Genomic DNA, 24361 nt, shown 5'->3' with positions numbered 1-24361 from the left:
TACTTTTAGTTAAATCTCCCCAACTACATTTGTTATTCTGGTTTTATGTCATAACTGTCACGAAGGGTCTGTGGACCCACTGGTCCATACCGCCTTGGCGGTAAGGAGGCTGGCCAACAGGGAACAGATGAGAGTCTATAGTCTATAGGTACGTGTGGCAGCTCAGACAGCAGCAGGGCAGGCTCGGCTGGAACTAGGTAGCAGGCGGACGTCCGGCGAGGTGAAGCAGGTCAGACGTGGATCACAGCACGGCACGACTTTGGCACAGCTCAGTGCTAGACCAGGAATGTATGGATTGCTAGGAACAGGAACTGGAAACAGGTATAGGTAAAGGGACAGGGACTGGAACTGGAAACACACTAGGAGGCCATCACATAGACAAACTAGGGAACACAACAATGCTCAGGCATAGAACTAGGGGGCTGGACCCCTCTTATAGGCCAGGGTACTCACGGGTCAAAGTTCATCTACGAGGTTCGGTGCATGCGCTGCCCCTTTAAGAGGGATCCGGCTGAGGTGAGTGGACGCGAGCGCTGGCGTCTCCTGAGGAGGAGGCTGGGGCCAGCGCTTGCTGACTGTCAGGGGGAGGTTGGAGCTGACAGCCCGCAGCCATGGACATTACAGTATCCCCCTCTTACGCCCCCTCTTCCTGGGACCAGAGCGAGAGAGAAACTTCTTCAGAAGAGTAGGGGCATTGAGGTTCTCCTCTGACTCCCAGGATCTCTCCTCAGGACTAAACTCCCTCCAATCCACCAAATAAAAAGTCTTTCCTCTCACTCTCTTGGTGTCCAAGATCTCCTTGACCTCAAAGATGTCCGAAGCGCTGCTGGAGGCAACCGCAGGGCTGGGAGTCTTGGAATAGTGGTCCATGATCACTGGTTTCAGGAGGGAGACATGGAAGGAGTTGGGAATCCTGAGGGTAGGAGGCAACTGAAGCTTGTAGGTGACAGGGTTGATCTGCTGCAGGACCTCAAAAGTATCAGGCACCGGAAGAGGAATTTGGGGGTGCTGGCCATAGACAATGCAGAACGGTGTATTCCTAGTAGACTCGCTGGTGGGATTATTGTAGGAGAACTCCGCCCATGGGAGCAGCTGCACCCAGTCATCATGCTGCTTGGAGATTAAGTGGCGTAGGTAGTTCTCCAAAAACTGGTTGAGCCTCTCGACCTGACCATTAGACTGAGGATGGTAGGCAGAGGAAAAGTCCAACTTAAATAACTTGGCCAACTGAGGAGCAGAAGGGTCAGAGGAACGAAGTGGTCCACCACCACCCAGACAGGACTGCATCCAGCAGAGAGAGGCAGGAATGTGATAAAGTCCATTGGGCACAGGCAATGGCTGGAGCAGACCAGCAGGTCTGGAGTGGGTGGCCTTGTTGGCTGCACATACAGCACAGGAAGAAACGAAGTCCACAATAACCCTGGGCAGTGTGGGCCACCAGAAATGACGAGCAATCAAATCCTGGGTCTTACGTAACCCCTCGTGACCTGCCAGTCTAGGAGAGTGTCCCCAGCGGAGGATTCTTCCACGATAAGCCAGACGCACAATAGTTCTCCCTGGAGGAATGTCCTCAATTTGCAGGGGATTGACCGAGACAATGCAAGATGGATCAATAATGTTCTGTGGACTCTCAATGATGTCTTCTGTCTCGAAAGACCTGGACAAGGCATCGGCCCTCACATGCTTGTCGATAATGAAGCTCAAACTGAAACCTTGCAAAGAACAGTGACCACCTGGCCTGACGAGGGTCCAGCCGTTTGGGCCGTCTGGACAGGGGCGTAACTAGGAAAGACTGGGCCCCATAGCAAACTTTTGACTGGGGCCCCCCCTCCCCTGGGTGTCACACCACCCCCCCCTTGTAGATAGTGCCTTTTTTACAGCCCCCCATGTAGATAACGGCATACAGCCCCCCTGTAGATAACGCCATACAGCCCCCCCTGTAGACTGTATGGCGTTATCTACAGGGGGGACTGTATGGTGTTATCTACAGAGGGGGACTGTATGGCGTTATCTACAGAGGGGGCTGTATGGCGTTATCTACAGAGGGGGACTGTATGGCGTTATCTAGAGGGGGCGCTGTGTGGCGTTATCTACAGGGGGGACTGTGTGGCGTTATCTACAGGGGGGACTGTATGGCGTTATCTACAGGGGGACTGTATGGCGTTATCTACAGGGGGACTGTATGGCGTTCTCTACAGAGGGGGCTGTATGGCGTTATCTACAGGGGGACTGTATGGCGTTATCTACAGGGGGACTGTATGGTGTTCTCTACAGAGGGGGCTGTATGGCGCTAACGCCATACAGCCCCCACTGTAGAGAACGCCATACAGCCCCCCCTGTAGAGAACGCCATACAGCCCCCCCTGTAGGGAACGCCATACAGCCCCCCCTGTAGGGAACGCCATACAGCGCCCCCCCCTGCAGGGAACGCCATACATCGCCCCCCCTGCAGGGAACGCCATACAGCCCCCCCTGCAGGGAACGCCATACAGTGCCCCCTCCTGCAGGGAACGCCATACAGTGCCCCCCCCTGCAGGGAACGCCATACAGCGCCCCCCCCTGTAGGGAACGCCATACAGCCCCCCCTGTAGGGAACGCCATACAGCGCCCCCCTGCAGGGAACGCCATAGAGCGCCCCCCGCAGGGAACGCCATACAGGGCCCCCCCCTGCAGGGAACGCCATACAGCGCCCCCGCCTGCAGGGAACGCCATACTGCCCCCCCCCAAAAAAAATGCGACCTATAGTGTGTCCTACAAATAACATGCATCCCCTATCCACAGGATAGGGGATACATGTGCGATCGCTGGCATTGATAGGGAGAACGGGGGACTGAAAGTCCCCCAAGTTCTCCATGACTAACCTCTGACTTCCAGCGTCTGCACTGCTCAATAAAAATGAAAGGAGCGCTAGTCACGCATGCGCACAAGCGCGACCGGCGCTCCATTTATTTCTACGGAGCTGCCGACACAGACCCCGGAAGTCCGAGGTTTGTGATGGAGAACTTCAGGGTACATTCAGTCCCCGTTCTCCCTATCAATGCCAGCGATCACACATGTATCCCCTATCCTGTGGATAGGGGATACATGTCTTTTGCTTAATGGCAGAGCGGGGAGATACCCCCCTGCTCTGCCGTAGTGTTCAGTGGCGTCCCGCTGTAGCAGCCATAGCAGCTGCTAGCGGAGCCTACGGCCATGGTGGGGGCCCGTGTTGCCTGCCCTCATGCCGCGGGCCCCGTAGAAGTCGCTATGGCTGCTACGGCGGTAGTTACGCCACTGCGTCTGGAGGTAGGTCAGATTCTTGTGGTCCGTAAAAATCAAGATCGGATGAGCTGCGCCCTCTAGTAGATGTCTCCACTCCTCCAGAGCCAATTTGATGGCCAGTAACTCCCGATTCCCAATCGAGTATTTGCGTTCTGCGGAAGAGAAGAGCTTGGAAAAGTATCCACATACCCCTGACTTGCCCTTGGGACCTCTCTGGAACATGAGAGCACCAGCACCGACAGAGGATGCGTCCACCTCCAACGAGAACTGCAGAGAGACATCCGCATGATGGAGGATAGAGGCTGACGTGAAGGCACTCTTTAGGCTATTGAATGCGGACTCTGCCTCCGGAGTCCACACCTTGGAGTTCATACCCTTCTTAGTGAGGTTAGAGATGGGAGAAGTCAGTGAGGAGAAGTTCGGAATAAACTGCCTGTAAAAATTAGCAAATCTCAAAAGGCGCTGTATGGCCCTCAAGCTTTTAGGACGTGGCCACTCCAGGACAGACTTTACCTTTTCAGGATCCATCTCGAGGCCACGATTCGAGACTATGTAGCCCAGGAAGGGTAGAGCATCCTTGTCAAATACGCACTTCTCCAACTTGGCGTACAGACGATTCTCCCTTAACCGTAGCAGAACCTGACAGCGGTCTCTGGTGCGTCATATGATCTGGGGAGAAAATCAAGATGTCATCAAGGTAGACTACAACACAAACATAGAGGAGGTCACAGAAAATGTCATTCACAAACTCCTGGAAGACCGCGGGAGCATTACACAGGCCGAAGGGCATTACTAGATACTCATAGTGTCCATCACGGATGTTAAATGCAGTCTTCCATTCATCACCCTGGAGAATCCGGGCTAGGTTGTAAGCCCCACGCAGGTCTAGTTTAGAAAAAAAAATTTGCACCACGTATACGATTTTACAGTTCAGAGATCAGTGGCAATGGATATTTATTCTTCACCGTGATCTGGTTGAGACGACGGTAGTCGATGCAAGGACGAAGAGAGCCATCTTTCGTTTTGACGAAGAAGAACCCGGCTCCTGTCGTGGAGGAAGACTTTCGTATGAAGCCCCTTTCTAAGTTCTCTTTCACATAGCAAGACATGGACAGAGTCTCTGGTAAGGAGAGAGGATATACCCTACCACGGGGAAGGGATGCACTGGGAATAAGTTCAATAGGGCAGTCATACGCGGGGGCAATGTCTCCGCCTCCCTCTTGCTGAAGATGTCCGAAAAGGCAGCCTAATGACCCGGAAATCCTGCCAATGACCGAGGCAGCGAAGACTGAGCCAAACTAATCCGTACCAGGCAACGACCTTGACACTCAGGGCCCCACTGGAGAACCTCTCCAGAATTCCAGTCCAGAACTGGGGAATGCAGTCGGAGCCAAGGCAGGCCCAGCAACACAGGGTTAACAGCTTTGGGCAGTACATAGAATTACAGAAGTTCAGAGGGAAGGGCTCCCACTTGGAGCCTCAGCGGCTTGTTCACAGCTATAGCTGGGTCTGGCAGAGGTAGTCCATTCACTGAGGCAACTATCAAGGGGCTCTCCAGAGGGGTGGTGGGTAATTGCAGAAGGTCCACCAGATCTCTGCGGATGAAATTAGCAACGGATCCAGAGTCCAGATACACAGAGACCTGATGCATTTTCTCGCCGGACACTATGGTCACAGGTATGTACAATTTAGACGGAAGTCCATCTTTACCCAAGGTTGTCACTCCAAGCAACCCTAGGTTTTGGGATTTTTTGGGGCACAAGCGCACAAGATGGCCATCGAGACCGCAATAAAGACAGAGTCCAGATGTGCGTCTGCGTTGTCTCTCTTGGGAGATAACTTATACTGGTCCGTTATTACCGACTTCTTAGGAGGATCGACATCTGAGGACAGCAGGGGTTGTTGCAAAGTAGGGGCCAGACTAGGAAGGGCTCCCTCCCGTTGAACCTCTTGGAGGCGTTCACAGATCCGTATATCAATCCAGGCAGACAGAAGGATGAGGTCATCCAGGGTAGACGGCAGATCCCGGGCGGCAAGATTGTCTTTAACTCTGGAAGATAGTCCATGCCAGAATGCAGCCACCAGAGCCTCATTGTTCCATAAAAGCTCTCCCACCAGGGTGCGGAAGTGGATGGCATACTTACTCATGGAGGTGTCTCCTTGGCGTAGGTTAAACAAAGAGGCCGCTGCAGATGAGACCCGTCCAGGCTCCTCAAACACCATGCGAAAAGTCCGGAGGAAGGCAGGGAAGTCACGGGTCTCTGGTCCTTGTCTCTCCCAGATAGGGTTCGCCCATGCAAGAGCCTTGCCAGTGAGGAGAGAGATGATGAAAGCGACCCTTGCACCGTCAGATGAAAATGTCCTAGTATACAGGCTGAAATGGATCTGGCACTGGTTCAAAAATCCACGACAGGTACCTGCGTCTCCATCATAGTGGTCCGGAAGTGGTAAAGAAAAACGCGGGTCGACACTGCCAGGAGGTGTAGTCTGAGGATCAACACTGCCAGGAGGTGCAGTAGGAGGAACGGAAGCTCGTGCCTCCTGCTAACGTATGAGAATGTTCAAAGCCTGGAGGAGTTGGTCCTGTCAAGACTGGAGGTCCAGCATATCCGCCCGCATCTCCTGTGACGTCGTCATGGTTTTGGATTGACCAGCGGGGTCCATGGCCTGAGCGTACTGTCACGAAGGGTCTGTGGACCCACTGGGCCGTACCACCTTGGCGGTAAGGCAGCTGGCCAACAGGGAGCAGGTGAGAGTCTATAGTTCTATAGGTACCTGTGGCAGCTCAGACAGCAACAGGGCAGGCTCGGCTGGGACTAGGTAGCAGGCGGATGTCAGGTGAGGTGAAGCAGGTCAGACGTGGATACAGCACGGCACGACTTTGGCACAGCTCAGTGCTAGACCAGGATTGTATGGATTGCTAGGAACAGGAATAGGTATAGGTACAGGGACAGGGACTGGAACAGGGACTGGAACAGGAAACACACTAGGAGGCCATCACATAGACAAACTAGGGTACACAACAACGCTCAGGCATAGAACTAGGGGGCTGGACCCCTCTTATAGTCCAGAGTACTCACGGGTCAAAGTTCATCCACGAGGTCCGGTGCGCGCGCTACCCCTTTAAGACCGGGCACGAGCGTGCACCCTACGGGATCCGGCTGAGGTGAATGGACGCGAGCGCTGGTGTCTCGCTTGCCGACTCGTGGCTGCGGCTGTCAGGGGGAGGTTGGAGCTGGCAGCCCGCAGCCACGGACAATACAATAACTTTATGCATTATCCTTATATTTAACTCGTGTGACTATTATTTCTGTGCTGTTACTTTACTTTAGTCATTATCCATGTGCTGTGACATCACTATACTTTATTAGAGACACCTGCCCTTTCACATTTGGCGCTTCCCTATATTAGACACGTGACCATGGAATAAAATCAAGTGAGCAAGTTTTCCGTGGATCAGTTTCAGTGTCAATCCAGATTAAAATAGGAAAATTCAAAAGTTATCCGAGTGACTTCGAACAAGGCATGGTCATCGGTGCTAGACGAGCCGTGGCCAGTATTTTATAAATGGCCATCCCTTTGGAGTTTTCTTGTTCAACAGTGTCGAGAGTATGCTGAGAATAATTTGATCAACAAAAGGGGCCAGAGGAGGATGTCAAGAATCTTTCTGACGAACAGGCGGTGCACAGTCAAGCAATTTGCAGCCGAAAATAACACTGGTGCTCCAACTAACGTGTCCGAATGCACAACTCATCGTTCCTTAGCACAGATGGTCTATAACAGCAGATGACCAGTTTGATTGCCATTGATGTCTAAGGGAGTCAGAAAGGCATGACTCCAGTGGGCAAAAAAGCGCAAGATTGGATCACTGATCAATGGAAAAACATTGTCTGATCAGATAAATCCAGATTTCTGTTGCACCATGCTGATCAACTGCGGATCATAATAGGGGCCAAAAGTACATTGCAGTTTTGTCGCGTTTTTGTCGCGACATTATGTCTGCAGTTCTTGCTGCTGTTTAGAGACCTGCAGGTCCTAGTACAGCAGCAAGACTCCAGAGAGAAGAATGAGCTGCTATGTAAATATAAGGGGATGCATTAGTTTAAGGGGTCTGGTGTCTGTATTAAGGGGGTCTGTTCTGGGGGGTCTGTATTTAGGGGGCCTGGTCTTGGGAAGGTATTTAGGGTGTCTGGTCTGGGGTCTGTATTTAGGGTGTCTGGTCTAAGGTCTGTATTTAGGGGTCTGGTATGGGTTTTGTATTAGTTTAGGGGGTCAGGTTTGGGATCTCTATATAGGGGTCTGGTCTGGGGGTCTGTATTTGTTTAGGGAGTCAGGTCTGGGGTCATTATTAGTTTAGGGGGTCAGGTCTGGGGTCTGTATTTAGGGGGCCTGGGGTCTGTATTAGTTTAGGGGGTCTGGGTCTGTATTAGTTAAGGTGTGTGGCCTGGGGGTCTGTATTAGTTTAGGGAGTCAGGTCTGAAGTCTGTAGTAGTTTAGGGAGTCAGGTCTGGGTTCTGTATTTAGGGTTCTGGAGTCTATTCGTTTAGGGGGTCTATATTTAGGGGTCTGTGTTTAGAGGGTCTGGGGTCTGTATTAGTTTAGGGGGTCTGATCTGGGGTCTGTATTTAGGGGTCTGGAGTCTGTATTAGTTTGGGGAGTCAGGTCTGGGGTCATTATTAGTTTAGGGGTCAGGTCTGGGGTTTGTATTTAAGGGTGTGGTCCAAGGTCTATATTTAGGGGGTCTTGTGTAGGATCTGTATTTATTTAGGGTTCTGGTTCTGGGGTCTGTATTTGTTTATGGGGGTCTGGTTTTCGGACTGCAATAGTTTAGAAGGTCTTGGATCTGTATGTATTCTAGGGTCTGGTCTGGGGTCCGAATTTATTAGTCTGAGTAAAAGGGGTTGTCCGGGCACGGATCTTTTTTTTCATACTGATGAAATACACAGGATAGGTGATTAATATATGATCGGTGGGGGTCTGAAACCCAGACCCCGCACCGATGAGCTGCTCCGGGTACCGGATGTTGGTGGCGGAAGCAGATGGTACTTGTCACAGTATAGCGGGTGTGCTGCAATACTGCAGCTCTGCTCCTATTCAAGTTAATAGAAGCAGAGTTGAAGTTCTGCCGCACGGCCGCTATGCAGTATATGGAGCCATCTGCTTCCAGCACTTCGGGCACTGAACACTGCACAACGTACAGTGCCCAGAGGCAGCCATAACAGCTGATCAGTGTGGTGTCTGGTTGTCGGACCCACACCGATCATATACTGATAAACTATCCCGTGGATAGGTCATCAGTATGGAAAACTGGTCCGTGCCCGGACAACCCCTAATGTATGGGACTGGGACTTGGTGTCTGAATTTTTGTGTTTCTCTGGAGGCTGCAGAAGCGAGGGACAAAGATTTCTCATAAGGAAACTCTGCAGTTATCAGGAGAAGTCGCCGTAGCAGTCTGTGTCAGATGGAAAAGAAAAGAGAATGACTCCCATCAGAGAAGATATCACTTGTGAGTTACTGGATTTATATGTCAGCCTCTTCTGACATGTCTGTTGTAGGAAATCCTTGTACTCAAATAAAGTCTTTGCATACCCAGGACTAATAGACGAATACGTGTTACCATTCCCATTGTCAAGAGGATGTGTCCCTACACAGTGTGATACTGTCAGCAATGGTTAGGGACCGTCAGTATGTAGGGACACAGCCCTTTGACAAGGGGAATTGTAACACCCATTTGTCAATGCTCGCACAGAAAGCTGGTGTTCACTATAAGCACGGCAGAGCGGCGGTGGGAAAGGGGGGCCCAAGTTTGGGGAACTGCCCAGGGCCTATGGTCTACTTAAACCACCACTGATGCTGATGGGAGGGTCAGAATTTAGTGCAAGTAGTATGAATCGATGAACCCTTCCTGTCAGATGTTAACAGTTCAGGAGGTGGAGTAATGGTGTGGGAAATGTTTTCTTGGCACACCCTGGGTCCTCCGATACCTGTGGATGGATGTTTGATCAGTAGGGCATACCTAAGCATTGTGGATGACCAAGTTCATCCCTTCAAGGCCGAAAGAGACTCAACTGGCTAGTAGCTGGGTGTATCTAATAATGTGGCCATTCAGTGTATATACCTGTTTATTATTACTGTATTTTGCCATTACTGTGTTTATTATCTCTGAATTGTGACATCACTGTGTGTTTTATACCTGCACTGTCACATCACAGTAATGATTGTCCTGTGTATTTTGATTTCCCTGTGTTTATTATCCCTTTGGTGGGTTATCATTGTGTGTATTATTCAGAAGTACTGTTTGGCTTTTCATCATATTCTTTTTGACTGAAGACATGGTGCTAGTGAGAAAATAGCCTTATCAATGCTGTAACAAAAATTGTAAACTAAAAATGTAACTAAATTTATTGTAGTATGTTTGGGGATTTTTTTCCTGAAGGTTCCCTACTTCACGGTACTTTACCCTTATGAGCGAGTATTACATGATTTTTAATGACTTTCAGATAAACCAGAATATTTGATAATCCAGCACCTATCAATGCAAGATTTAAAGAATTTGACTGTATATGGAAAGATTTGAAAATACTTGAGCATGGCAAGACATGAGGTAACAATATAAAGTGATTTAATCTTTACTTCCTAAGATTAGGTTTCTGCTTTCCTGACACCTCCACACACGGGTGGGTTAATGGAATCCTTATTAAACATAGAAGCTTAGAAAAAAGCCCCTCACATTATTAGGATGTAAAGTAATGCAGTGACATCATAGCATTCCTGCCTTGTGACACCACTGGCAGAAGGGGAGAGGGGTCTCCCATGAAATCCGGGGAGGGATCTCCTTGCTTGGGAACATTGCCAACTCTTAAGGAACGTCTGGACTCTATCCACTCCTCCATTGCCAAAACCATGTGGAGTTCAAAAATAGCTTGTTAGGGACAAGCTGCACCAAAGAGTATAAAAAGACTACATCAATAATCATTGTGCTTTCGTCATATTTAATTAATTCCAGATTTTGATCTACGAGGCTTTTGGGCAAAAAAATAAATACAATTTCTCCCCCTCCTCACACATGTGATGTCATGCAATAATAAACTTTAGGGATCAGAGGAGCAGCCATTCAGGTACAGTAGTTGGAAAGTTGCCCAAATGTTGTAAAACAGACACAGTTTAGGCTAAGTTCATACTACCGTTAGTATACGTTTACCTCTCTTCTGTCCGAGGAAGAGAGGATAGAAACATTAAACGAAAAGCAACAGTTCCGTTAGAATTACCATTGATTTCAATGGTAATTTCTTTGTTTCATTTGCTTTCCGTTTGTCTCTGTTCGCTAGGTTTCCGTTTTTTTTCACGGAAGCAAAAGTTCTGCAGACTGCACTTTTACTTCCATCTCCTCTGATGGAAGAGAGGTAAACGTATACTAATGGTAGTGTGAAAGAAGCCTTACTAATGGGATATAGAAATGTTTCTGTGGAGGGTTCAGGATCAAGCAATTGATCTCACTAATCCAGATCATTTTCTTAGCACATGCTGAATCTTGCTTGATAAAGGATGAGCTACATAGGTAATCATTTACTTTCCCTTCCCTTTTTATTATGTAGATGTAGCATTTAACCCTTTAACCCTTGGGATGCCAGGGTTCTTTGGGACAATTTCCACAATTTTGATACAAATAAAACCTGAATAATATAATTAAATAAAATCATATTATACCACCATACCCATATATCTTCTAAAAGTAGACTGTAAAGGATCTGCCAGGCACAGCTTCGGGGTTAACTCCCATAATTAATCAGTCAGCACCTGAATCTACATCCCTGAGACTGACTCCAGCTTCCACCACTCAGGCTGGCAGGCTTAGGAGTGGGAGAGCCTATCGCAACCTGGCCAGACTCAGCTAGCTCCCGCCCTCGGTCTATTTAAGCCTGCCCTTCCTGTCCCTCGGTGCTTGTGATTCTTTTCGTGTGGTTTCCTGGCCCAGCTACAGCTCCTTCTATTTTGATCCTGCTCCATACAGACCCTGGCTTACTGACTACTGTTCTGCTCTTCGTTTGGTACCTCGCACACTCCTGGCTTGACTCGGCTCGTTCACCACTCTGGTTGCTCACGGTGTTGCCGTGGGCAACTGCCCCTTTCCCTTGCTTGTATTCCCTTGTATGTTTGTCGTGTTTGTCGTGCACTTACTGAGCGCAGGGACCGCCGCCCAGTTGTACCCCGTCGCCTAGGGCGGGTCGTTGCAAGTAGGCAGGGACAGAGTGGCGGGTAGACTAGGGCTCACTTGTCCGTTTCCCTACCCCCCGTCATTACATAGACACCTTAGACATTTTGAAAATGCAACCCAGCACTTTACACTGATGGGCAATTTTGTTAAAGTTTTGTAAGATTCTTTACTGTAAGAGCAGTGTGATTCATTAAACAAGTTCAACAGGAGTCTGGATGTCTTTCCTGAAAAATAGAATATTACAAGTTATAGGTATAAGATCTATGGAGATGGGACGTTAATCTAGGGGATTTATTCTGATTGCCATAATTTGAGTCGGGAAGTAAATTTTCCCCGTAATATGAGACTATTGGCTTCTACATCATCAGTGTTTTTGCCTTCCTCTGGTTCAACATGGTAGGAATATAATGGTGTCTTGGTGGAACTGCACTCGTTTGAAGTCAGGGAACAGGAACAAAAGTTTAACTTGTATCTTTGTAAAGAAAAGGTGGGAGGGAGGAAGCTGCAAGTGAGAGCAGGAAGATAGATCACAGCCTTAGCCCTTATTCAGACAAGCGTGTCAGTTTTGCGTCCGCAAAAAATGGACCGTATTAAAAGCATTTCAGTTCCATGTGCAATCAGTGTTTGTTCCGTGTGGCATTAGTTTTTAATGTCAGTGTTGGTGTACATTTTGTTCTTTATTTTTTTCTCAACATTTCTTTAACTCCTTTCCGGACATTTAACGTATCCATACGCCAAAGTCGGGTAGGTGAAGTACGGAGCAGGCTCACGGAGTGAACCCGCTCCATACGATGCCGGTGTCGGCTGTATGTTACAGCCGACACTTCAGAGTAACGAGTGGCATCGCGCTAGCGCGATCCCGCTTTTTTAACTCGTTAAATGCTGCGGTCAATACCGACCGCAAAATTTAAATCGTTAGAAAGAGGGGGGCGACCCCCTCTAACAGCTCATCGCGCCCCCTGCAATGCAATTGCGGGGGGGGGGGGTGATGGTTGTTTTGGCTGCCTGGGGGCCTAATGAAGGCCCCCAGGTCCGCCATCTTTGTGCTCCTATTAGTATTGCAGTATATCGTGCAAGCAATCTAACGATCGCTGGTTGAAGTCCCCTAGGGGGACTAATAAAAAAAGTTAAAAAAAATTAAAAATTAAAAGTTAAAAAAAAACCTTTTCCCATTTTCCCCCTAGAGCATAGTAAAAAAATAAATAAATAAACATAATTGGATCGCCGCGTCCGTAAAAGTCTTAACTATTATAATATATCATTATTTAACACGCATGGTGAACGCCGTAAAAAAAAAAAAAAAAGATTGTAAATGCCAGAATCTCTATTTTTTGGTCACCTCATCTCCTACAAAAAATGAAATAAAAAGTTATGAAAACGTTGCATGTACATCAAAATGGTATTATTAAAAACTATAGCTTATCCCGCAAAAAATAAGCCCTCATATCACTTAATCGACGGAAAAATAAAAAAGTTATGGCTCTCGGAATTTGGCGACACAAAATACATTTTCTTTTTTACACTTAGGTTTTTACTTGTAAAAGTAATAAAATATAGAAAAAACTATATATATTTGGTATCGCTGTAATCGTATTGACCCACAGAATAAAGTTAACATGCTTTAATTGCAAAGTGAATTCCGTAAAAACAATGCGCAAAAAACAATGGAGGAATAACTGTTTTTTTTTTCATTTTCTACCCCACAAATAATTTTTTTTCCATTTCTTAGTACATTATATGGCACAATAAATGGTGCTACAAAAAACTACATCTCGTCCCGCAAAAATCAAGCCCTCAAAGGACTATATCGACGGAAAAATAAAGAAGTTATGGCTTTTGCAAGGTGGGGATGTTTTTTTGACACTTGCCACCTACCTAATCTTACGCTAGTGGCGGGTGCCGCTCCTGCCGACAGTACCCGCCACCAAGTCTACTACCTCCCTCGCAGGCGTTCTGGTTCCTCTGCTGTGCATGGCCATCCTGCCTCTCCTCCTGCTCGTGGACATATTTGCCTTAGGCGCGCGCAAATCCTGGCTACCTCTTAAAGGGCATTTAAAAAACCTTCTTATTTATCCCTGTTGTTCCAGGCCTATTTAAGGCACCTCCTCTTATCACCTGGTGCTTGAGCAACTTTGGTGCAACATTGTTTTTTACTGTAAAGGTTCCTGTTTGAATCTGTATTCCAGTCCGCAGCTGCTATTAGTTGTATCCAGCTATTCATTGCCAGTCTGCATCCAGCTATCCACTACCAGTCTGCATCCAGCTATCCGCTATCAGTCTACATCCTGCTACCTGCTAAATTTTGTTTCCTGTTGCCAGTCTGCATCCTGCTATCTACTGCCAGTCTGTGAGGCTTACTACTTGTTACGAACAGTAACTCCTGATCCACACCCATTTGCCAAGGTATATTTTGCCAGTGCCTGTACCGTCAGTGTACCACACAGTTGTCTCCTGGTCCGCTGGGCCAGCTGCTACTCACACTAGAACCACCTCAAGAGGTAGCAACCTGGTCTTCTTTTCAAAGCAAATTCCAGATCCTGGTATTAAAGGGTTAGTGGGGAGGCTACTTAGATAATGCCCTTAGAGGTGGCCCTAAATCAAACTGGTTGAGTAGCACAGTGGGTCCAGAACCTGCTGGTCTTTCCACCTGTTGCAGACCAAGTACACTCCTTCATGGCAATGATATTCCCTAATAGCAGTGACCTTTTTCAGTAGGATAATGCGACCTACCACACTGAAAAAGAGTTTAGGTGGAAAGGCCATACATGTCTGAACTGGGACTAATCCTTTAAATAATGCTTTCACAATTAGCTGCTAGCTTCTACAATGTGTACATCTAACGGCCTATGTACCTTTTGACAACTTAAATTGTAAAGTTAAGGGGGTTTTACATGGGACGATTATGGGGCAGACGAGCGTTAATATATGTGATGAACGAGCAAACTCTCGATGATCTGCTGGTCGTATCGTTTTACAAAAGTAAAATATTATCGTTGTCGGCAGCACATCTCCCTGTGTAAATAATGTATGGGGACAAGCGATCGGAGTAACAACCGCTCGTCCCCATCCATAGCTCTGTGTGATGTGTAATGATAGGGGTAGGGAAACGGACAAGTGAGCCCTAATCTAAACGCCACTCTGTCCCTGCCTACTTGCAACGACCCGCCCTAGGCGACGGGGTACAACTGGGCGGCGGTCCCTACGCTCAGCAAGTGCACGAGACAAACATGCAAGGGAATATAAAGCAAAGGGAAAGGGGCAGTTGCCCACGGCAACACCGTGAGCAACAGAGTGGTGAACGAGCCAAGTCAAACCAGGAGAGCACGGGGTACCAAACGCAGAGCAGAAGAGTAGTCAGAAAGCCAGGGTCAGTATGGAGCAGGATCAAATAGTTAGGAGCTGTAGCTGGGCCAGGAAACCACACGGAAAGAATCACAAGCAAGGAGGAACAGGAAAGGCAGGTATAAATAGACAGAGGGCGGGAGATAGCTGAGTCTGGCCAGGCTGCGATAGGCTCTCCCACTCCTAAGCCTGCCAGCCTGAGTGGTGGAAGCTGGAGTCAGTCTCAGAGAGATAGACTCAGGTGAAGACTGATTACCTATGGAAGTTAACCCCGAAGCTGTGCCTGGCAGATCCTTTACAGTACTCCCCCCTTTTATGAGGGGCCACCGGACCCTTTCTAAGTGGACCTGGTTTACTGGGGAAACGAAGGTGGAACTTCCTGACCAATACCCCAGCGTGAACATCCCGGGCGGGTACCCAAGTCCTCTCCTCAGGCCCGTATCCTCTCCAATGGACCAGGTACTGGAGGGAGCCTTGGACCATCTTGCTGTCCACAATCTTGGCCACCTCGAATTCCACCCCATCAGGGGTGAGAACGGGAACAGGAGGTTTCCTCGAGGGAGCCAAGGACGGGGAGCAGCGTTTAAGGAGGGAGGCATGAAACACGTCGTGTATACGAAAAGATTGGGGTAACTCCAGCCGGAAGGAGACAGGATTGAGGACTTCAATGACCTTATACGGCCCAATAATCCGGGGAGCAAACTTCTTGGACGGGACCTTAAGACGCAAGTTCCTAGACGATAACCACACCAGATCCCCGACCATAAACAAGGAGTTAGCAGAATGTTTTCTATCAGCCTGAGTTTTTTGTACGCTCTGGGACGCCTCTAGGTTCTTCTGAACCTGGGCCCAGACTGTGCACAGTTCCCGATGAACGACCTCTACATCGGGATTGTTGGAACTACCAGGTGAAACGGAGGAGAACCGTGGATTAAACCCAAAATTACAGAAAAAGGGGGAGACCCCTGACGAGTTACTGACCCGGTTATTAAGGGAAAATTCAGCGAGGGGAATGAATGAGACCCAATCATATTGACAGTCAGAGATAAAACACCTTAAATATTGTTCTAGAGATTGATTAGTCCTCTCAGTTTGGCCATTGGTTTCAGGATGGAAAGCAGAGGAGAAGGACAGATCAATCTCCAACTTCTTACAGAAGGCTCTCCAAAACAAAGAAACAAATTGTACCCCTCTGTCCGAAACAATATTGACAGGGACCCCATGGAGACGCAGGATGTGTTTGACAAACAAGGTAGCTAACGTCTTGGTGTTGGGTAGTTTCTTGAGGGGCACAAAGTGGCACATCTTACTGAAGCGGTCTACTACAACCCACACCACCGACTTGCCTTGGGATGGAGGCAAATCGGTGATAAAATCCATGGAGATATGTGTCCAAGGTCTCTGGGGAATAGGCAACGAACGTAGTAAGCCCGCTGGTCGGGACCTGGGAGTCTAGGACCTAGCACAAACCTCACAAGCGGCGACGTAGGCCTTAACGTCTTTGAGCAACCCAGGCCACCAATAGTTTTTTGCAATGAGGTGTTTGGTACCCAGGATGCCTGGATGACCAGATAGTGCGGAGTCATGATTTTCCCTAAGTACCTTAGCCGGTATTGCAGGGGAACAAACAGCTTGTCCTCAGGAAGGTTCCCGGGAGCTGAACCTTGATCAGCTGCAATTTCAGAGACTAAATCAGAATCAATAGAAGAAATGATTATACCGGGAGGCAAAATACAAGCAAGATCTTCCTCCGAAGGAGGGCTGGCCATGAAGCTACGCGACAGTGCATCGGCCTTAATATTTTTAGACCCAGACCTATAGGTAACCAAAAAGTTGAATCTGGTAAAAAATAGCGCCCATCGAGCTTGTCTCGGGTTTAGCCTCCGGGCAAATTCTAGGAAAACCAGATTCTTGTGGTTGGTAAGGACCGTTACCTAGTGCCTAGCCCCCTCCAGGAAGTGGCGCCACTCTTCAAATGCCCATTTAATGGCTAAGAGTTCGCGGTTGCCAATATCATAGTTACTCTCAGTGGGCGAAAACTTCCTGGAGAAGTAGGCACAGGGGCGGAGATGGGTGAGGGACCTGGTACCCTGGGACAAGACAGCCCCCACTCCCACCTCGGATGCGTCAACTTCCACGATAAATGGCTCCATTTCGTTGGGCTGAACCAGCACTGGGGCCGAGATAAAGCACTTCTTAAGGACCTCAAAAGCCTGGACAGCCTCTGGAGACCAGTGGAGGAGATCAGCACCTTTGCGAGTGAGGTCCGTAAGAGGCTTAGCGATGACCGAGAAGTTAGCAATGAATCTCCTGTAATAATTAGCGAACCCCAAAAAACACTGTAACACCTTCAGGGAGGCAGGTTGGACCCATTCTGCCACAGCCTGAACCTTGGCGGGGTCCATGCGGAATACATGAGGAGTGAGGATTTGACCCAAAAATTGTATCTCCTGTACCCCAAACACACATTTTTCGGTTTTTGCAAATAGTTTGTTTTTCCGAAGGACCTGGAGCACCTTCCTGACATGCTCAATGTGGGAGGGCCAGTCCTTGGAAAAAACCAGTATGTCATCAAGGTACACTACAAGAAATATCCCCAGGTAATCTCTCAAAATCTCAGTTATGAAATTCTGGAAGACCGCCGGCGCATTACACAACCCAAAGGGCATGACGAGGTATTCGAAATGACCTTCGGGCGTGTTAAACTCAGTCTTCCACTCATCCCCCTCTTTGATGCGGATAAGGTTATACGCCCCCCCCCCGTAGATCAAACTTAGAGAACCATTGGGCCCCCTGAACCTGATTAAAGAGATCAGGAATCAAAGGAAGGGGATACTGGTTCCTAACAGTGACCTTATTCAGGTTACGGTAGTCAATGCATGGCCTAAGACCACCATCCTTCTTCCCTACGAAGAAGAAGCCAGCACCTACCGGAGAAGTAGAGGGGCGAATGTAACCCTTGGCCAGGCATTCCTGGATATACTCTCTCATGGCTTCACGTTCGGGACAAGAAAGATTAAATATCCTACCCTTAGGAAGCTTAGCTCCTGGTACCAATTCGATAGCGCAATCGTATTCTCTATGAGGAGGTAACACTTCGGAGGCCTCCTTAGAGAAAACATCAGCAAAGTCCCGAACAAACTCAGGTAGCGTGTTCACATCCTCAGGGGGAGAAATAGAATTAACAGAAAAACATGACGTCAAACATTCATTACCCCATTTGGTAAGCTCCCCAGTATTCCAGTCAAACGTGGGATTATGCAACTGCAACCAGGGAAGGCCTAAAACCAAATCGGACGATAATCCCTGCATCAACAGTACAGAGCACTGCTCCAAATGCATGGAGCCAACAAGGAGTTCAAAAACAGGGGTATGCTGTGTAAAATAACCATTAGCAAGAGGAGTGGAGTCGATACCCACTACCGGGACAGGTTTAGGCAAATCAATCAAAGGCATAGCAAGAGACATAGCAAATTCCACAGACATGATATTAGCAGAGGACCCTGAATCCACGAAGGCACTGCCGGTAGCAGACCTACCACCAAAAGACGCCTGAAAGGGAAGCAAGATCTTATTACGTTTCATATTTACGGGAAATACCTGTGCGCCCAAGTGACCTCCCCGATGATCAATTAGGCGCGGAAGTTCTCCAGCTGCATTCTTACGCTTAGGACATTTGTTCACTTGATGCTTGTCATCCCCACAGTAGAAGCACAGACCATTCTTCCTGCGGAAATCTCTACGTTGTTGGGGGGACACGAAGGCCCCGAGTTGCATAGGTACCTCTGAGTCTTCCGGGGAAGAACGAAGCAACGGAACCTCGGGAGGCATCACGGGGGAGTCGGAGGAGAAAACACATAAACGTTCGCGTTGTCGTTCCCTGAGACGTCGGTCAAGTCGTACCGCTAAAGCCATAACCTGGTCTAGGGAGTCAGAAGAGGGATAGCTAACTAGCAGGTCTTTCAGGGCATTCGACAGACCCAACCTAAACTGGCACCTTAAGGCAGGGTCATTCCACCGAGAAGCTACGCACCACTTCTTAAAGTCAGAACAATACTCCTCAACAGGTCTCTTACCCTGACGTAAGGTCACCAGCTGACTCTCGGCAAAGGCAGTCTTGTCAGTCTCGTCATAAATGAGTCCGAGAGCAGAAAAGAAAAGATCAACGGAGGAAAGTTCAGGGGCGTCAGGAGCCAAGGAGAAGGCCCATTCTTGGGGCCCGTCCTGGAGCCGGGACATAATTATACCCACTCGCTGGCTCTCAGAACCTGAAGAGTGGGGCTTTAAGCGAAAGTAAAGCCTGCAACTCTCCCGAAAGGAGAGAAAAGCCCTCCGGTCCCCTGAGAACCGGTCGGGCAACTTGAGGTGGGGTTCAGGAGTTGAGGTGAGGGGAACTACCAAGGTAGCATCAGGCTGGTTGACCTTCTGAGCCAGGGCCTGGACCTGTAGGGAGAGACCCTGCATTTGCTGAGCCAGGGTCTCAAGGGGGTCCATAGTAGTGTCAGGGACCAGGGTAGACTAGGTATATAGGCTTGTGATTATGTAATGATAGGGGTAGGGAAACGGACAAGTGAGCCCTAATCTACCCGCCACTTTGTCCCTGCCTACTTGCAACGACCCGCCCTAGGCGACGGGGTACAACTGGGCGGCGGTCCCTACGCTCAGCAAGTGCATGAGACAAACATACAAGGGAATATAAAGCAAAGGGAAAGGGGCAGTTGCCCACGGCAACACCGTGAGCAACAGAGTGGTGAACGAGCCAAGTCAAACCAGGAGAGCACGGGGTACCAAACGCAGAGCAGAAGAGTAGTCAGAAAGCCAGGGTCAGTATGGAGCAGGATCAAATAGTTAGGAGCTGTAGCTGGGCCAGGAAACCACACGGAAAGAATCACAAGCAAGGAGGAACAGGAAAGGCAGGTATAAATAGACAGAGGGCGGGAGATAGCTGAGTCTGGCCAGGCTGCGATAGGCTCTCCCACTCCTAAGCCTGCCAGCCTGAGTGGTGGAAGCTGGAGTCAGTCTCAGAGAGATAGACTCAGGTGAAGACTGATTACCTATGGAAGTTAACCCCGAAGCTGTGCCTGGCAGATCCTTTACAGATGTCTCGTTGATCGTCGCTCACTGCATCGGCCGAGTGTCGGCCAGTGTAAAAGGGCCTTTACTCCTCTACAATACACACTTTGCATGAACAGAAAGGTACAAGACACAAGTGAGACACCCTTTTCAACACCCTTTTAGAAAGACTCTCAACACCACTATGGAATATTTCTAGTAGTACCAGGCCACTGACTATATTTTTCTGTAGAGTTTAGCTCAAAAGTAATGACATGCCAATATTTTCACTGGACCGTATCCATATTTCTGCTCGTTCAGAGTAAAAAATTAGGGCAAAATTTGGATGGTTGACAGATAGGAAACAGTGAGGTCATCGATGGCACTTCTGTGAATTTCCCCTTGACTTGAACAAGGTAATTTTGTGAAGGCTGTATATATTGGAGAGGCTCCAGTGAGCGACCATTTTAGCTATCTACATACATTGTGAACGTATAAAATAAATTGAAAATATATATTTTATAATAGGATTACTACAGGAACCCCAATTATGTATGTGATCTACTACCTCTACCCAGGTTTAACACACAGCTAAAACACTTGATTATCATTTAAAAATGACTTTTTACTTCTTAAAAATGGTTATTATAGAGTACTAGTAGTCTGGAATGAGAGCAGGTTTAAAAGAAGAAATAATTCAAATACTTGCGTAGAGACCCACAAACATGAAGAGTATAATATAACTAAATAAGTCAGTATGGGATTGCAAGTTGGACAATACTGATGTATACAGGGTTTACCTTTAAAATTGGGAAAAGGCCTAAAATTTGTACTCTTAATAAACTCTTATCAGCCTGAGATCACCGTTATAATTTATTTAATGGATTATGCTCAACAGACATTTTTAATTGCAATGGTAATGGTCTCAGTTACATACAGATTAAGATGAAATCCCCTTTGCTGTTTATGCCAGTATGGATATTGTAGCAAGAAAATCAGCATGATACACTGGCTATGCTTTGTGCTGACAGATAGGGTAGTTTCCCCTCCCTTTTGGGCCAGCTGAAGCACGAAGAGATATTTTGAGGACTCTTTTGCACGGGAAGTTTCTTAAAAAAAGACAGCTGCAAGGCCTCCAATACACTAAAGTCCTAAGCCGAGGTATATCCAGTTCCCAACTTTCTAATCAAGATCTTCTAGACGGCTGGTGGCAAAGTGACTGCTGATATGTGGATATTGAGGATGACACTTGTATATATTATTGGTACAGTAGCAGGGGTACACAACGCAGTCTTTTGGAGTAAGAATATACTTTTTTAAAGGTGCATTTTGGAAAGTGTATTACTTTCAAGGCAAATGTTAAAATGCTTTAAATGCGGACAATAAGGACCATGCAACTCTTTTCTAGTCTTGTAACATACAAAAAGAAAGGAGCGTATAGCCATCTATTTATAAAAATCGTACAAATGTTATTATTCATACATATACGACAATCAATATTAAAAAGTCATACAACAAGGCAAAAGACTCTAGTAAATATAGCAGGAAAAACCATAAACGCTCTAAAAATTTTAATAACCCTATAGTAGGGTTATTTGTGCATACTATATGGACAGCTGTATATGAATGAATCAAATTCTAATATAACCCCAAAGTGACTCTATAAACACTATTCCTATTTAGGAGTATCTATCATTGGGAGAAAAGAAAGTGCCAGTGCATAGTTATATTTTAAGTAAATCAGAAACCAGCCTTACCCATCTCAGCAATAAAGTGGTCTTGCGCAACCAGTATGTACCCCAACGCGCGTTTCGCCGTGATCTGCATCCTCAGGTGGTACATAGTGTCCTGATGCTGACTGGCCCCTATATAGTGTGGACAACAGGTGTCTCTGATATCTAACCGGCACCAATGAGTTCTCAGCGCATGCCCGTTGGTGCGACCAGAAGTGAGGCATGCCACACTTCTGCCTCCCAGATCTGTAGCGCACATCCGGGTTAGTGACACGTAGCAGGATTTCCAAGCATGCACAATGCACTACAGGAGCTGGAGCGTGGCAGGCGTCACCACCGGCCATCCCCAACACGCATGCGCGCATCACCAGTGAATAGAAATCGCAGGACGGAGCAAAAAAAAACAACCTATAATATTAGCCCCTACTTACCCTGGAAACTATATAAACGCTTCAGCCACTTCCCCCATAATACACACTACTGCTATGGCACAAAATGGATACGAATTTGGTTGAAAATATATAAAATAATAAATAAGGGAAATCCCCGTTTTTTTAGTCTTAAATTATCTTCTGATTCATCAAACTACTACCAGCTATCATCTATCTATCATCTATCTATCTATCTATCTATCTATCTATCTATCTATCTATCTATCTATCTATCTATCTATCTATCTATCTATCTATCTATCTATCTATCTATCTATTTTTACAGGATTTAGTTATACTGTATTACTTCAGCTGAAGGCTAAATTTGCTAAGGGCTCAGAGAAAGAAGTAAAGAAGCTTTGTAGGACTCAAAGTATAATACTTTATATTACCTACTGTTAAATTCACCAAATATAGAATATACAGTGAAACTTCTCCAAAAGGCCACTCAAAGAAGACCAACCCTGATCTAGACCAGATTTTCTGTTGTATTTTCAATTCCCTACTACCCTATGTATATTGGCCTTTTTCTTTGAGTTGAGAGGACTGTAGTTTTGGGAGATCATCTCAAAGAGAGGAGAACTACTAATTAACATAATGTAAGAAAATAGGTACACTATGTCACCAGGCGGGGTGTGAACCCACTGGGTCGTACCGCGTAGCGGGATGGCAGCTGGCCAAACAAGTACAGTACAGAGTCAATAGTTCAGAGAGGATACCTGAGGCAACGTAGACAGTAGCAATGCAGACACGTCTGGAACCAGGCGGCGCGTAAACGTCAGGTGTGGCGCAGCAGAACAGGCGTGGAACACAGCACAATACGGAAACAGCTCAGCACGGCACTAGAACAGGATAGCACAGAAACAGGATACAGGAACAGGGTACACTGGAAGACACTAGGAGACCATTAGCACGACAAACTTCGGGAAACAAACAATGCTCTGGCAAGGAACAAGAGGGCAGAGACCCTTTTATAGTCCAGAGCATCCTGGGCTAGATTGCAGACTTCCTGCAATATGTGCGCACTGGCCCTTTAAGACCGTGCACGCGTGGGCGCGCGCGCCCTCCGGAGACAATCTCAGTATCCGGAACCGAGTGCCAGCACCTCATAGGAGGATGACGCTGCACACAAGTCAGATGTCCATGGCCACGGCCGTCGAGGGGTAAGTCAGAACGACGAGCCGTGGCCATAGACGTTACACTCTATACATGATAAGTACAATCACAAATGTGTATAACTGCATAGAACACAAAGCACAAGTGAAATCTTTGGAGTAAAATTGAATGTAGTATTAAGAATTTGATGATAAAGCAGTAAAGATTGTAAACCACATTCATAAACATGGAACGTCATTCAGTTGATAAGGGAGTGAATTTTTTTCTGAAATTTTTAACCATCAATATGAAGATACACAGGTTTCTAAAATTATTTCTAAAGTTCTGTTTTGTAAAATGTACTGAAAGAGTAAGAGATAAAGAAGGCTACAGTTTAAGTCATGCCAAGCATCATTGCCCATTGTCGGCCCTTAGTTAAAAATTGTTCAGCTGGATATCTGACAAATCTGAAACAGACCAGCGGCTAGGGATTTAGTGCGTGACAACATCAACAAAAAGACTATGGTTATTAGGTAGTGTACCTATAGCAACCAGACATGACTAAACTGACCAGCACTAAGCTGGATTGACCATATGCTGTCATCAGAAAAGAGAAAACCATCATCCCCCATTCTAGGCTACAGTGAATCATATGTTTTTTTAGGAAGTTCCTGGGCCCCAATGCAACATCTGTAACAGAGCCCCCTGGGCTATTGATAATACTGGTGTCTCCTAATGTGACAGAGGGGCCTTTGAGCCCTTTCAGGCACCAGAGCCTGGGTGCAACTCCTATCTCTGCACCGCCCTTAGCTATGCCCTGGGTGGAGAAGCTCTTTATAAAACAGGTGGCAAAGAGAATTCAGAAAAAAAATATCTCTCTTATGCATGGGCTACTCAGTAACAGACCTAGCAGCGGAAGGTTACTGCCGTGCTACTAGATAATCCTACCAAATGGTATTTCCTCTATTATAGTATGTAGCTGTCAACCTTAAAGGGGTTTTCCCACGAGAGACATTTATGACACATCCACAGGATATGTCATAAATGTCAGATAGATGCGGGTCACCTCTGGGACCCGCACATATCTCCAGAACGGGGCCCCCTAAACTCCGTTCATCCGCTCTGTGTTGCGGCTGAATGAGGTGTTTTCCGACCATGAAAAACGTTATATGGTCGTGAGTTACGTAAACAACGTAACTCGTTGAGCTACAGTGTTACTGTAAGTCTCATAGA

Source organism: Rhinoderma darwinii, chromosome 2, assembly GCF_050947455.1.
Source record: "Rhinoderma darwinii isolate aRhiDar2 chromosome 2, aRhiDar2.hap1, whole genome shotgun sequence".
NCBI lineage: Eukaryota > Metazoa > Chordata > Amphibia > Anura > Rhinodermatidae > Rhinoderma > Rhinoderma darwinii.
This window is presented reverse-complemented; position numbering follows the sequence as displayed.